The sequence below is a fragment of the Macaca nemestrina genome, chromosome 2, assembly GCF_043159975.1.
Source record: "Macaca nemestrina isolate mMacNem1 chromosome 2, mMacNem.hap1, whole genome shotgun sequence".
Classification (NCBI taxonomy): domain Eukaryota; kingdom Metazoa; phylum Chordata; class Mammalia; order Primates; family Cercopithecidae; genus Macaca; species Macaca nemestrina.
Genome location: NC_092126.1, coordinates 101,471,830 through 101,486,529, shown reverse-complemented (window position 1 = coordinate 101,486,529; position 14,700 = coordinate 101,471,830). Strand labels below are relative to the sequence as shown.

General features: G+C 41.0%; 1 protein-coding gene and 1 non-coding gene across 10 annotated transcripts in view; one reads left to right on the top strand and one right to left on the bottom strand.

Annotated features, from left to right (window-relative positions):
- LOC105480201 (solute carrier family 22 member 14) overlaps window positions 1-14,700 on the bottom strand; it is a 37,201-nt gene that overhangs the window by 12,635 nt on the left and 9,866 nt on the right. The gene's annotated exons all lie outside the window — the stretch shown is intronic.
- Window positions 1,743-1,847, top strand: LOC112426447 (U6 spliceosomal RNA). Its single transcript, XR_003017779.1, has one exon. It is a non-coding gene; the product is annotated as a U6 spliceosomal RNA (small nuclear RNA).

Sequence of the window (14,700 nt, the reverse complement as noted above, 5' to 3'; positions counted from 1 at the left end):
GAACTGGCCTCTGGCTGGAAGCAATATGGATTCCAACCTTGATATTCTCAGTAGCTCCCTCCCTTGCTTTCTTAGTTAACTTGATTTATTCCCCACTGGCCCAACCATCCTGGAGTTTTAGTGTAATTAAGATTTTTAATGTTTTAGAAAATGCTGTGCTTCTGTTGTCATGAAGGTCTGACTAATTCTGAGGAACTCTCCTACAACTTCCCCATAACTCAGACTTCTTGTTTACACACACACTGAGACACCAATGGTCTGGCAAAAGGTAGGAGAGGTCTCCAGGGACCTTTTCTTCAAAATGAAACAAAGATCTGCATCAGCAGTGGCCAGGAGCTGGGCCCGAGGTGGGGGACTGGAAGCCTAGGCCACAGAGATGGGGTGCCAAGGCTGGTGCGGTGGTGAGGTGGTGCAGCATGGAGCCAAACTGGAAAGGCAGATGGGCGGAAGGAGGAAGGTGAACAGTACTGACTGTGAGCATATTACCTTGCAACAGCAGCGAGGAGGGGAAACTAAGCTTAAAACTCTGTTTTGAGCCAAAACTCTCAGAAGGGGTAACAGTTCCTGGTGCAGGGCACCCCTTGGCTCAGAGCAGAGGCAGAAGCAAGCCTTCTCTGAAGGAAAATTTCTTCAAGTTGATTCTGCAAGACTCTCATGGATGTATATCAAACAAAGAGATTACAGCTTGAGAAGACAAGCCACTCTAAGAGTCAACAGAACCCAGAAACCACAGACTTTTAGACTGCAGATGTTGAAACTGTCAGATACAAAATTTAGAACAGCTATTGTATGAATTTTTTAAGGATTAAAAGGTTGTAATTACAAAAATGAACTTACAACAATCAGGAAAAAGCAGACAGTTTTGGAAGGAAGATTAGAAACTTTCAAAAATGAAAGCTTGTTGAATGACAAGTTGATGTTGAGATAAAAACACTAAGAGGAAAGTTAAACAGATTTGACACAAAGAATCAGTGAACTGGAATAAACTGCTGAAATGTGAGAGAGAGGTAAAGAGACTTGGTAGATAGAAGATTTAACGTGTATCGAATTGGAACTCCACAAGGAAAAATGGAGATGAAATAAAAATAATACGTTTTCTAAAACTTTTAAAACAAATTCTTAGATCCAGGAAACACAACTTATCTCAGGCAAGATAAATATAAAAGAAAACCATGGCTAGACACATTGCTGTGAAGCTGCAGGGCACCAATGACAAAGAAAAGATCTTGAAAATCAGCTGGAGAGAAGACAGGCCACTGACTAATGAACAGCCTCAGCAGTCTCCTGTTAGAAGCAGGCGCAGGCCGGTAGATCACTTGAGCCCAGGGGTTCAAGACCAGCCTAGACAATATAGTGAAACCCTGTCTCTACAAGAATATACAAAAAAAATTAGCCAGGCTTGGTGGCATGTGCCTGTAGTCACAGCTACTCAGGAGGCTGGGAGGTTGAGGCTGCAGTGAGCCATGATCACGCCACCGCACTCCAGCCTGGGTAACAGAGAGAGACCCTGTCTCAAAAAAAAAGAAAAAAAGAAGATGAAAGTTAAGCAACAAGGAAACCAGGAGAGCGAAGAATATTTTCAAAATGTGGATGGAAAATTATAGACCACATAGAATTGTATACCCAGAAAAATTGTCTGTCAAGAACTAGGGCAAAATAAATATAATTATAGAGATAATCAGAAATTGAGAGAACACACAGCAAGAGACCTGATTTGATTGAACGTTTAAAAGATACAAAGGGTGCTGGCTTTGGCAGCACATGTACTAAAATTGGAACGATGTAGAGAAGATTAGCATGACCTCTGCACAAGGATGACACAAATTTGTAAAGTGTTCCATATTTAAATAAATAAAGACCAGAAGGAAAATGATCTCTGGAGGACAGCCGGAGATGCAATAATGAGTGGCAAAAATGGGAAAAATATAAGCAAATTCAAATATTGATTGTATTAAATGAATGCAATCATTGAGATTGTATTGAATCGATAGTAGAGAAGAATTTATATCTTAAGAAAAATATTGAGTCTTCTAACCCATGAGGATGGAATGAAGATAGATACAGAGATGATAGAGATAGCGATAGCTCCATATGTTTTTAAGTTAAAAAGTTAAAGAAGAAATCATGGTGGGAGTTTAAAAAGATTTATAAATGAATGACAGTAAGAACCATAACATATCAAAACTTATGGGTGGTATAAAAAGTGGTACTTGTAGGAAGTTTATAGCTTTAAGTGCTTTATAACAGAAAATCAGAAAGACTGAAAATTAATCAACTAAACAACCGTCATAAGTGGGAAAAAACACAAAAGAATAAATCTAAAGAAAGTAAAGGAAGAAGGTAGTAAAGTTAAGACAAAAATAAAGGAACTAGAAACAAAAGAATAAGAAAAGGAATCAACAAAGTTCAAAATTAGTTCCTTGAATAGATTAATAAGACAGACAAACCTTTAGTGAAATTATGTAAAAAAATAAAATAAAAAAGACAGAAGATACAAATAAGTCTTTTATATATGCAAAAAGGAATATACAGATATAGCAAGACTGAAAATATAATTGGATATGACTTATGCCAATGAATTTAAAAACTTAGGTGAATTAAATTTCTAAAACAAAATTACTCAAAACAGATTTAAGAATAAATAGAAAGTCTTAAAAGTTCTATAATGACTAAATTAAAGTAGAAGTAAAAAATCTTCCAATAAAGGAAGTCCAATTTATTTTTTTTTCAGAGAATAGGCAAAGATATATACTCCCAAAGATTTTTAACTTTGATAGCACAACTAGAAAATTACAGTACAAAAAGGAAATGACAGATACGTTTCATTCATAAAAATGGATGCAAAAAACTCTAAATACAATGTTAGTAAATCAAATTTAATGGTGCATTAAGAGAAAATATATCACAGTAAATACAGTTTTATCTTTGAGACAGTGTCTCACTTGGTCACCTAGGCTAGGATGCGGTGGCACAATCTCGGCTCACAGCAGCCTTGACCTCCCAGGCGCAAGCAATCTTCCCACCTCAGCCTCCTTGAGTAGCTGAGACTACAGGTGCACCCACCACACTCAGCTAATTTTTATATTTTTTGTAGAGATGAGGTCTTGTTATGTTGCCCAGGTTGGTCTGGAACTCCTGAGCTCAAACAATCTGCCTGTCTTGGCAATCTGCCACCATGCACGGCCAGTTAAAAACAGTTTTAACCAGAAATGCAAAGATGGTTTTACTATTAGAAAATATAAATATATATATACATATACATATATATATACACTTTTTTTTTTGAAACAGAGTCTCACTCTTGTTGCCCAGGCTGGAGTACAGTGGTATCATGTCAGCTCACTGCAACCTCCGCCTCCTGGGTTCAAGCAATTCTCCTGCCTCAGCCTCCTGAGTAGCTGGGATTACAGGCGTGTGCCACCACGCCTGGCTAATTTTTGTATTTTTTAGTAGAGACAGGGTTTCACCATGTTGGCCAGGTTGGTCGAGACCTCGAGCTGATCCGCCCGCCCTGGCCTCCCAAAGTGCTGGGATTACAGCCTCCTGAGCCACTAAGCCTGGCCTAGACAATATATAAATACTTATATTTATACAAGTAATAAATCAATACTTAACAGATCAGTGGAGAAAACCATATAATCATGTTTATAGATGCAGAAAATACATTTGATAAAATTCAACAATTTGTGATTTTTAAAGAAAAATCCTAAGTGAGAAATTATTTGATTTAATAACAAAAAAAACTATCTCTCCCCCCAACAACAACAACAAAATCCTAAAAAGGAAACATTAAAAGTATCCCTTTTAAAATCAGAGGGAAGACAAAGATGCTCACAATTACTTATTTGACATTATACTGGTGGCCCTAGCCAGTGCAATGAGATAAGAAAGAGAAATTAAAGGCGTAAAGATTGAAAAGAAAATAAAACCCCAAAGAATCTACAGAGAATTAGAAACAATAGGAGAGCTTAGCAAGGTAGCTGCATATAATGTGAATATATAAAAGTCAGTTGCATTTCTCCCAAAACAATTAGAAAATATAATTTGTAAAAGTATTCCATTCAATAAAAAAATATTCAAACTCACTCAAAATTTGCGGAAATGCTAATTACAGCAATACTGTGATAACGTGTCTCACCTATCACATGGGCGCATTTTGTTGATGAGGCTGTGGGGAAACAAGTTCTTTCGTACATTGCTGATGGGAATGCAAACTGGCACAACCTTTCTGAAGGACAATTCGGTAATACCTGATATTAAAGAACGAATTAACCCAGACACCCTGATTTGTTTACGTCTTGCACATGTTAAGAAAGGACTACTTGAGTGATTAGTCTTTGGCTGGCTTCTGGAATTGAACTTTTGGAGTGTTCCCTCTGCTACCATTAAGAGTGTTTGGGGCCAGGTGCAGTGGCTCATGCCTAAAATCCCAGCATTTGGGGAGGCTGAGGGGGGAGAATTGCTTGAGGCCAGGGGTTCAAGACCAGCCTAGGCAACATAGTGAGACCCACCCCGCATCTCTAAAGAAACAAACAAACAAAAATTAGCCAGGCATGGTGGAGTACACTTGTAGTCCTAGCCCCTTGGGAGGTTGAGCCACTCCTGATAGCTTGAGCCCAGGAGTTTAAGGCTGCAGTGTGCAAGACCTTATCTCTAAAAACATGTTTTAAAAGAGTGTTTGGCATGCTTGGAACCTTGAACCACATTGTACCAGCTTGTCTAGATAGCTTGTGCCTTATGTTGAACATCTTTCCTTCTTGGGGTCTGAAATTGGGCAATGCAGTTTCAGTCATGGACGTTTTAGTCATGAAGGCACTGTGTGGCTTCACGTTCAATCCCCAATAACAATGCTGGGCTCTTAGGCTCAGGGAGATTCCCTGGCAGAAAAGACTTCACACATGTTGCTGCAGTTCATTGTTGGGGGAGTAAGGGCATCCCATGTACTTTCATTGGGAGAAGATGGGAAGATTGTACCCAGTATCCTCTAGACTCCACCCACTGTGCCTTTTCCCTTTATTGACCCTGCATTGTACCCATTTGTTGTAATAAGTTGTAGCAGTGTGTATAATAACATTATTATTATTTTTTTTTTTGAGATGAAGTCTCGCCGTGTTCCCCAGGCTAGAGTGCAGTGGTGTGAACTTGGCTCACTTCAACCTCCACCTCCCAGGTTCAAGTAATGCTCCTGCCTCAGGCTCCCAAGTAGCTGGGACAACAGGCACACACCACCACACCCAGCTAATTTTTGTATTTTTGGTAGATATAGAGTTTTACCATATTGGCTAGGGTGGTCTTGAACTCCTGATCTTAGGTGATCCTCCCACCTTGGCCTCCCAAAATGCTGGGATTACAGGCGTGAGCCACTGCACCCGGCCCTAGAATAACTTTTGAGGCCCATAAATGCTTCTGGTGAATTGCAGAGCCTGGGGGCAGTCTTACAGACCACTGATACACCTAAAAAACTATGTAGACACTTGCTTTTTGATTTAGCAATCCCACTTTGGGAATTTACCCTGGAAATACACTTCCGACAGTAAGAAAATACATATGTACAAGGTTATTCACACTGCAGCATTGATTGTATTGCAAAATATTGGGAAAAAACTAAATATCCATATACATAGGAGACTGGCTGAATAAACAGTGGTATAGCCACTCAGTGCAATACAAGAACTGGCATGGTGCCTCACACCTGTAATCCTGGCACTTTGGGAGGCTGAGGCAAGAGGATTGCTTGAGCCCAGGAGTTCAACACCAGCCTGGTCAACAAAATAAGGCCCCATCTCTACAAAACACAAAATAATTAACCAGGTGTAGTGATGCATGCTGTTAGTACCAGCTACATGGGAGACTAAAACAGGAGGGTCACTTGAGCCCAGGAGATTGAAGCTGCCATAAGCTATGAATGCTCCACTGCACTCCAGCCTGGGTAACAGGGTAAGACCATCTCAAAAATAAAAAAGTGACATTATGCAACTGTAAAAAAGAATTAGGAAAATGTCTATTCATTGATATGGAATGATTTCCAGACCATATTGGTAAGTGAAGAAAGCAAAATGCTTGAGTATCTCTAGTAAGCTGCTCTTCATGTAATAAAAGGGGATATAAGAATATACATGTATTGCTCATTTGTGAAAAAAATACAGAACAAGTCACAAACTAATGAGACTAATTACCTCTGAGGGTGAGTGGGTGGGAATGGGTGAAAAGAATGAGGGAACGGAATGGGATAGACGGGATGGGAGGGGAGGGACCATTCTCTGAGTATAGCTTTTTGTGTAATTCTGATTTTACAACCTTAGTAAGGTTTCACATACACCCCATCCCCAAATAGGTAATTAAAACCAACCTGTACAAAGAAGTAATCCAACAGCAGCAAATAAACCTAATATGATACAAATAAACATCATAACTGCATTGAAGAGGATGGGGAAGAAAAGGACTAATCTAAGTAACCTAAAAATAGCATATTGACTACATATTGTAAAGCTAAAGATGAAAAGAACTGTACACAAATATTGTTATCCTAGTTAGTGAATTTGTTTTTCACAGAGATGGATTTGCAGTTCTGAAACTATGTGTATACTATATTTAAGTAAATAAGTAACTATATTGTAGATAATAAGAGCTAGGTTTTTGTCAGAGAAAGGAGTTACAACAAAGGACAGGGGAAACTGGGCGCAGTGGCTCACACCTGTAATCTCAGCACTTTGGAGGCCAAGGCAGGTGGATCACCTGAGGTCAGGAGTTCAAAACCAGCCTAGCCAACATGGTGAAACCCCGTCTCTACTAAAAAATACAAAAATTAGCTGGATATGGTGGCACCTGCCTGTAATCCCAGCTACTCCAGAGTCTGAGGCAGGAGAATTGCTTGAACCCAGGAGGCGGAGGTTGCAGTGAGCTGAGATGGCACCACTGCACTCCAGCCTGGGTGACAGAGCGAGACTCTGTCTAAAACACATGCGCGCGCGTGCGCGCACACGCGCGCACACACACACACACACACACACACACACACACACACACACACACACACAAAAGACAGGGAAGACTAGAATGAAGACTGTGGTGTTGGATTGGAACCAAAGATACCAGAATGAACTCATGATTGATAGATAGATAGATAGATAGATAGATAGATAGATAGATAGATGTCTATTTTCTATTTTCTAGCTCTGTCCACTAGATGGCCTAGAAAAAAATAACAACTTAGTAGCAATGAGCACACCTAGTACTTAGATCTTGGTTCCTAAATAAAAGAATCAGGGTTCATTGGAAAAATGGTTGATTCCACCGTTGGAGCAGGGACAGTACAAGATGATTATAAAATATCTTGTGGTGCCAGAAAGCAAGAAAGCACCCTAAAATGATGGAGGCACGTCAAAAGAACACAGGAGCCAAACTGAAGGCGTCCTCAGTGGACAAATCTGGGACAATTTTAGCAACAAAATAAATAATGATAGTAATAGGTTATAACCCATAGAATAGAGTTCATAATGATATAAATAAATAAATGACTAAATAAGTCGTATCAAAGGGAGAGCTCTTCCTTACTGAAGAATCCCACAGTAATAAGTGTAGAAAAAAAGATGAAAATACAAAAATCACCATTTGGCAAGCACCAGTTATAACTGTTACAGGCAAGAATCATTGATGAATATTAAAATTAGAGGATGAAGTTATGAGAAACAGATATTTACATAATATCAAAGTGTGTCTCACCATAAGATACTTATCATTTACAAAGGGGAAAATAATAACTTCATAGTGAAGAAATTTGGCAGACACCATTTTAACCAAGTAATCAAAATTAAAATCACCAGTAAGGGGATGTGATGACATCATACACCCCTGCATATGATGTACTAGGGGCACAACAGCACTTCTGAAGTATTCTTGCCAGAAATACATGCCTTAATATAATCATAAGAAAACACCAAACAAGGGTGCGTGGGGAAGGGAGAGCATCAGGAAGAACAGCTAATGGATGCTGGGCTTAATACTTGGGTGATGGTTTGATCCGTGCAGCAAACCACCACAGGACACATTTACCTGTGTAACAAATCTGCACATCCTGCACATGTACCCCTGAACTTAAAATAAAAGTGGAAGAAAAATTTAAAAAAAAACAAAAAACACCACCAAACAGATTGAGGGGCATTCTACAAAATAATTGCCTAGTACTTTTCAAGTATTAAAGCATGAAGAAGGCTGAGGAACTTTCCGAGACTGTAGGAGACTAAGAAGACATTGAGAGACAGGACTAGCTGGATTTTCTAGGCTGAATAAGAATCCCTAAGCCTAGCTGGGAAGGTGACCGCATCCACTTAAACACGGGGCTTGCAACTTAGCCCACACCCAACTAAACAGGTGGTAAAAAGAGCTCACAAAAATGCTAATTAGGCAAAAACAGGAGGTAAAGAATCATCTATCGCCTGAGAGCACAGCGGGAGGGACAATGATCAGGATATAAACCCAGGCATTCAAGCCAGCAACAGCTACCCACTTTGGGTCCCCTCCCATTTTATGGGAGCTCTGTTTTCACTCTATAAAATCTTACAACTGCACACTCTACTGGTCCATGTTTGTTACGGCTCGAGCTGAGCTTTCACTCGTTGTCCACCACTGCTGTTTGTCGTCGTCGCAGACCCGCCGCTGACTTCCACCCCTCTGGATCCGGCAGGGTGTCTGCTGTGCTCCTGATCCAGCGAGGTGCCCATTGCGGCTCCGGATTGGGCTAAAGGCTTGCCATTGTTCCTGCAAGGCTAAGTGCTTGGATTCATCCTAATCGAACTGAACACTAGTCGCTGGGTTCCAGGGCTCTCTTCCGTGACCCACAGCTTCTAATAGAGCTGTAACACTCATTTCATGGCCCAAGATTCCATTCCTTGGAATCCGTGAGGCCAAGAACCCCAGGTCAGAGCACAAGAGGCTCGCTGCCATCTTGGAAGTGGCCCGCCACCATCTTGGGAGCTCTGGGAGCAAGGACCCCCCCCCCGTAACAATTTGGCAACCACAAAGGGACCTCCAAAGTGGTGAGTAATATTGGACCACTTTCACTTGCTATTCTGTCCTATCCTTCCTTAGAATTGGAGGAAAATACCGGGCACCTGTCAGCCAGTTAAAAATGATTAGCATGACCACCAGACTTAAGAGTCAGGTGTGAGGCTGTCTGGGGAAGGGCTTTATAACAACCCCCAACCCTTCTGGGTTGGGAACATTGTTCTGCCTGGAACCAGCTTCCACTTTCAATTTTCCTGGGGAATCCTGGGGCTGACTAGAGGCAGAAAGTTATTGTCCCAAACTCCTGGCCTTACAGCCAGAAGTCTCTATTCAACAGTCGCCCATGTGTGCGCCCCTACCTTTCCTTCTGACCCATACCTCCTGGGTCCCGACCACGACTTTTTTGAAAGTGTAGCCCCAAAATTCTCCTTACCTCTGAATCTACTTCCTCCCATCGCTGCCTCCTAGGTACTAATGGTTCAGACTTTCATTTCCTCTAGCAAGTTGTATCTCCAAAGGGATCTAAGGAAACTCTACACTGTATCCTTAGGTATCTAGGCTATAAACACAGGGAGTCTTGTCCCTGGTGTCCCTCCTGATTTAAGTATATAGCTCTCGACATGGGCAGTTATATGTGGGACCCGTTCCCCACCACCCTTGCCAGGGCCCCAAGTTTGTAAATGGCTAAGAGAAGAGAGAGAGAAAGAGAGAGAGACAGAGAGGAGAAAGAGGCAGAGAGACAAAAAGGGAGTCAAAGAGAGAAAGAGAAAGATAGAAATAGTAAAAAAAAAAAAAAAAAAAAAAGGTGTGCCCTATTCCTTTAAAAGCCAGGGTAAACTTAAACCTATAATTGATAATTGAAGGTCCTCTCCGTGACCCTGTAACACTCCAATACTACCTTGCTGTCAGTGTAAATAAGGATGTAGCCTGAAAACACTGAGACCACTAACAACCTGTAGCCTTCCTATCAAAAATCCTTAAACCAGTAACCCACAGATGGCCCAAATGCATTCAGTCTGTAGCAGCAACTTCTTTGCTAACAGAAGAAAGTAGAAAAGTAACTTTTAGAGGAAACCTCATTGTGAGCACATTTCACCAGTTCAGAATTATTCTAAGTCAAAAAAGCAAAAAGGTAGCTTACTAACTCAAAAATCTAAAAGTATGGGGCTATTCTGTTAGAAAAAGGTGATTTAACATTAACCACGGAAAATTCCCTTAACCCAGCAGGTTTCCTAACAGGGGATTTAAATCTTAATTACCATACAAAGATCTGACCACACCTAGGAGGAACTCCCTTCAGGACAGGTGATTGAGAAAAAACCACAATGGGTATTCAGTAATTGACAGGGAGACTCTTGTGGAAGCAGAGATAGGAGAATTGCCCAATAATTGGTCTGCTCAAACGTTGGAGCTGTTTGCATTCAGCCAAGCCTTAAAGTACTTACAGAATCAAAAAACTCTATCTCAATGCTGACTCGAAAAGTTACCTACACCCTCTCTGAAACGAATTTGCAAAAGAACTGTTTATGGGAATGCATCTTGATGAGGCAAACTGGGTTGTTATGAAATACTCAGGAACCCAGCCCAGCTCTAGGACTCACCCCTGAGCACAAAGGCAATGTTGGACGAGTTGGTAAAGGACCACTAGAATCCAGCAGCCCAGACCCCTTTCTTTGTGGTCAAGAAAGGCGGGAAAACAGGTGCAGGACTGCTACATCAGTGAGCGTAACTAATCCGATAAGCAGAGGTCCATGGGTGGTTACGCACCCTGGAAAGGAATAAACATTAGGAACATAGAGGATGCTCTAGGACTAATGCTCATCGGAAAATGACTGGGGGTGCTGACATCCCTATGTTCTTTTTTCAGATGGGAAACATTCCCACCAAGGCAAAAACACCCCTAAGGTGTATTCTGGAGAATTAGGACCAATCTGACCCTCAGATACTAAGAAAGAAATGACATATTCTTCTGCAGTACCGCCTGGCCACAATATCCTCTTCAAGGGGGAGAAACCTGGCCTCCTGAGGAAAGCATAAATTATAACACCATCTTACAGCTAGACCTTTTTGTAGAAAAGAAAGCAAATGGAGTGAAGTGCGATATGTACAAACTTTCTTTTCATTAAGAGACAACTCACAATTATGTCAAAAGTGTGATTTATGCACTACAGGAAACCTCAGAGTCTACCTCCCTACCCTGGCGTCACCCCGACTCCTTCCCCAACTCATAAGGACCCCCGTTCAACCCAAACGGTCCAAAAGGAGGTAGACAAAGGGGTAAACAATGAACCAAAGGGTGCCAATATTCCCCGATTATGCCCCTTCCAAGCAGTAGGAGGAGGAGAATTCAGCCCAGCCAGAGCGCATGTACCTTTTTCTCTCTCAGACTTAAAGCAAATTAAAATAGACCTAGGTAAATTCTCAGATAACCCTGATGGCTATCTGAGTGATGTTTTACAAGGGTTAGGACAATCCTTTGATCTGACATGGAGAGAAATAATGTTACTGCTAAAACAGACACTAACCCCAAATGAGAGATAGGATGACAACAGAGGAAAGAACAATTCCCCACAGGCCAGCAGGCAGTTCCCATTGTAGACCATCAATGGGACACAGGATCCGAACATGGAAATTGGTGCTGCAGACATTTGCTAACTTGCGTGCCAGAAGGACTAAGGAAAACTAGAAAGAAGCCTATGAATTATCAAATGATGTCCACTGTAACACAGAGAAAGGAAGAAAATCCTACTGCCTTTCTGGAGAGACTAAGGGAGGCATTGAGGAAGCATACCTCCCTGTCACCTGACTCTATTGAAGGCCAACTAATCTTAAAGGATAAGTTTATCATTCAGTCAGCTGCAGACATTAGAAAAAAATTTCAAAAGTCCATCTTAGGCCCGGAGCAAAACCTGGAAACCCTATTGAACTTGGCAACCTTGGTTTTTTATAATAGAGATCAGGAGGAGCAGGCAGAATGGGACAAACGGGATAAAAAAAGGCCACCGCTTTAGTCATGGCCCTCAGGCAAGCAGACTTTGGAGGCTCTGGAAAAGGGAAAACCTGGGCAAATCGAATGCCTAATAGTGCTTGCTTCCAGTGCAGTCTACAAGGACACTTTAAAAAAGATTGTCCAAATAGAAATAAGCCGCCTCAGCACTATTCACAATAGCAAAGACTTGGAACCAACCCAAATGTCCATCAATAACAGACTGGATTAAGAAAATGTGGCACATAGACGCCATAGAATACTATGCAGCCATAAAAAAAGGATGAGTTCATGTCCTTTGTAGGGACATGGATGAAGCTGGAAACCATCATTCTCAGCAAACTATCACAAGGACAAAAAACCAAACACTGCATGTTCTCACTCATAGGTGGGAATTGAACAATGAGAACACTAGGACACAGGAAGGGGAACATCACACACCGGGGCCTATTGTGGGGTTGGGGGAGGGGGAAGGGATAGCATTAGGAGATATACCTAATGTAAATGACGAGTTGATGGGTGCAGCACACCAAAATGGCACATGTATACATATGTAACAAACCTGCACGTTGTGCGCATGTAGCCTAGAACTTAAAGCATAATAAAATAAAATACTTTAGAACAAAACACACAAACAAAATATTATGTATATTTTCAAAAGCTGTATTGGCTCATAATTGCCCATAACTTGTCAGTTTTGATCATCCAAACTCCATTTACCATTTCAAATAGAACCGCAATTTTCTTTCTTGCTCCCTAGTAAATGATCTATACTTCCACAATTGGATTCTATCTTCTGGGGATTTAAATATTGAAACTGTTATGCAAGGATAGAAGAAACACCACTGATCGTACAAAGTGGCAGCATCCAGTCTGTGTTGTTATGGATCTTTTCCTGGAATTTCTGATTCTTGGGTCCACAAAATGCCTTGATTGCAATTAATTTTCAAACCTTGCTGTCTAACCTTTTCAGTAATTCTATAACGCCCTTAGGTTTTCAACAAATTCACTTATTGTTTAAGTTGGCCAAAATGAGTTTCACTCGCTTGGAAAGATCCAAACTGATACAGATATTGGTACAAAAATGAGAATGGATAATGTCTAGGGAATTGTAGGGTGTTGGGGACTGTGCTGTTGAGACGGGGTAGAAGAGAAATACTTCCCATTATATATGCATATATGATTCCAGGATAGAAAATTTGGAGTCTTATGACAAAATAGTCAATTAAATATTTACTTATTATGATCTAGAACAATGTCTTACTGAGAGTAAGTTTCAGGAGGAAAAAGTTGTGGGCACCATAAAATATTTTGAAGAGCACAAGAAATGTAAGTACCCCTCTGGTAGGGTGGCTGATTTCTATGACATTGCAAAAGAATGGCAGGCTTAAAACCCCAGACTACCAAATTAAAATATGAACCGATGCTCATGAAAAAGTAGGAATTCAACTGATTCTGTAGTTTAGCAACATATAGCCTAACTCTTTGCTTTTTGTTTGTGGCCATAAGGCAATGATCACAAAATCAGTACTCTTAAGAGGGGAGATGAAACAGGAAGGAATGACTCACTGCACCGTCTCCTATGAGGCCCTCTACACTGTCATTACCTAAGGAAGAAATTTTATTATTTGGAAGTTGCTCTTCTTCCCTGGCTTTAAAAAAAAAAAAAAAAAAAAAAAAAAAAAAAGCTGTTGTTTCCTTGCGTGAGGAGGCTCCCTTATATGTGGTCATTATTCCTTTTCTGCCTTAAATTATTGTCATTAAACCAGTAACTAGAACCAGACTCAAGAACGCCAGGGTGTATATGTAAAATCAAACTTGTATAGAGAAGACTAACAAACCAAAAGAATGGCAAGAATTTGCTGGTTTATACTGTTATAAATCTGTTATTTTGGCCTTTGAGAGTACATGACCAAGGACGGCAAGGTAAATTTAGATTGGTCTGAATTTCTCAAAATCCAGGTACTTTCCAAAAAAATACACCTACCTTCTGAAACGCCAAGTATGTTCCTAAACTTTGTTAGTATTTTTTAATGAACCTAGACTTAACACTGAAATTTTCTAAAGAAATGTGACATTCCAGAAATCCTATGGCATATGGGCCAGAATTCAATGGAATTTAAAAATAATAAAAATGGAGTTTTGCTTTAAAAAAAACAAAAATAAGCTGCCCCCTCATCCATGCCCCTTATGTCACGGGAATCACTGGAAGGCCCATTGCCCCAGGGGACGAAGATCCTGAGTCAGAACCACTAACCAGATGATCCAGCAGCAGGACTGAGGGTGCCCGGGACAAGCGCCAGCCCATGCCATCACCCTCACAGAGCCCCAGGTATGCTTGACTATTGAAGGCCAGGAGGTTAACTGTCTTCTGGACACTGGCACGGCCTTCTCAGTCTTACTGTCCTGTCCTGGACAACTGTCCTCCAAATCTGTCACTATCCGAGGGATCCTAGGACAGCCAGTCACTGTCTGGTTGTAACTGGGGAACAACTTAGTGGCTGATACTTCTCCCAGCCACTAAGTTGTGACTGTGGAACTTTACTCTTTCACATGCTTTTCTAATTATGCCTGAAAACTCCACTCCCTTGTTAGGGAGAGACATTCTAGCAAAAGCGGGGGCCATTATACACCTGAACATAGGAGAAGGAACACCCGTTTGTTGTCCCCTGCTTGAGGAAGGAATTAATCCTGAAGTCTGGGCAAGAGAA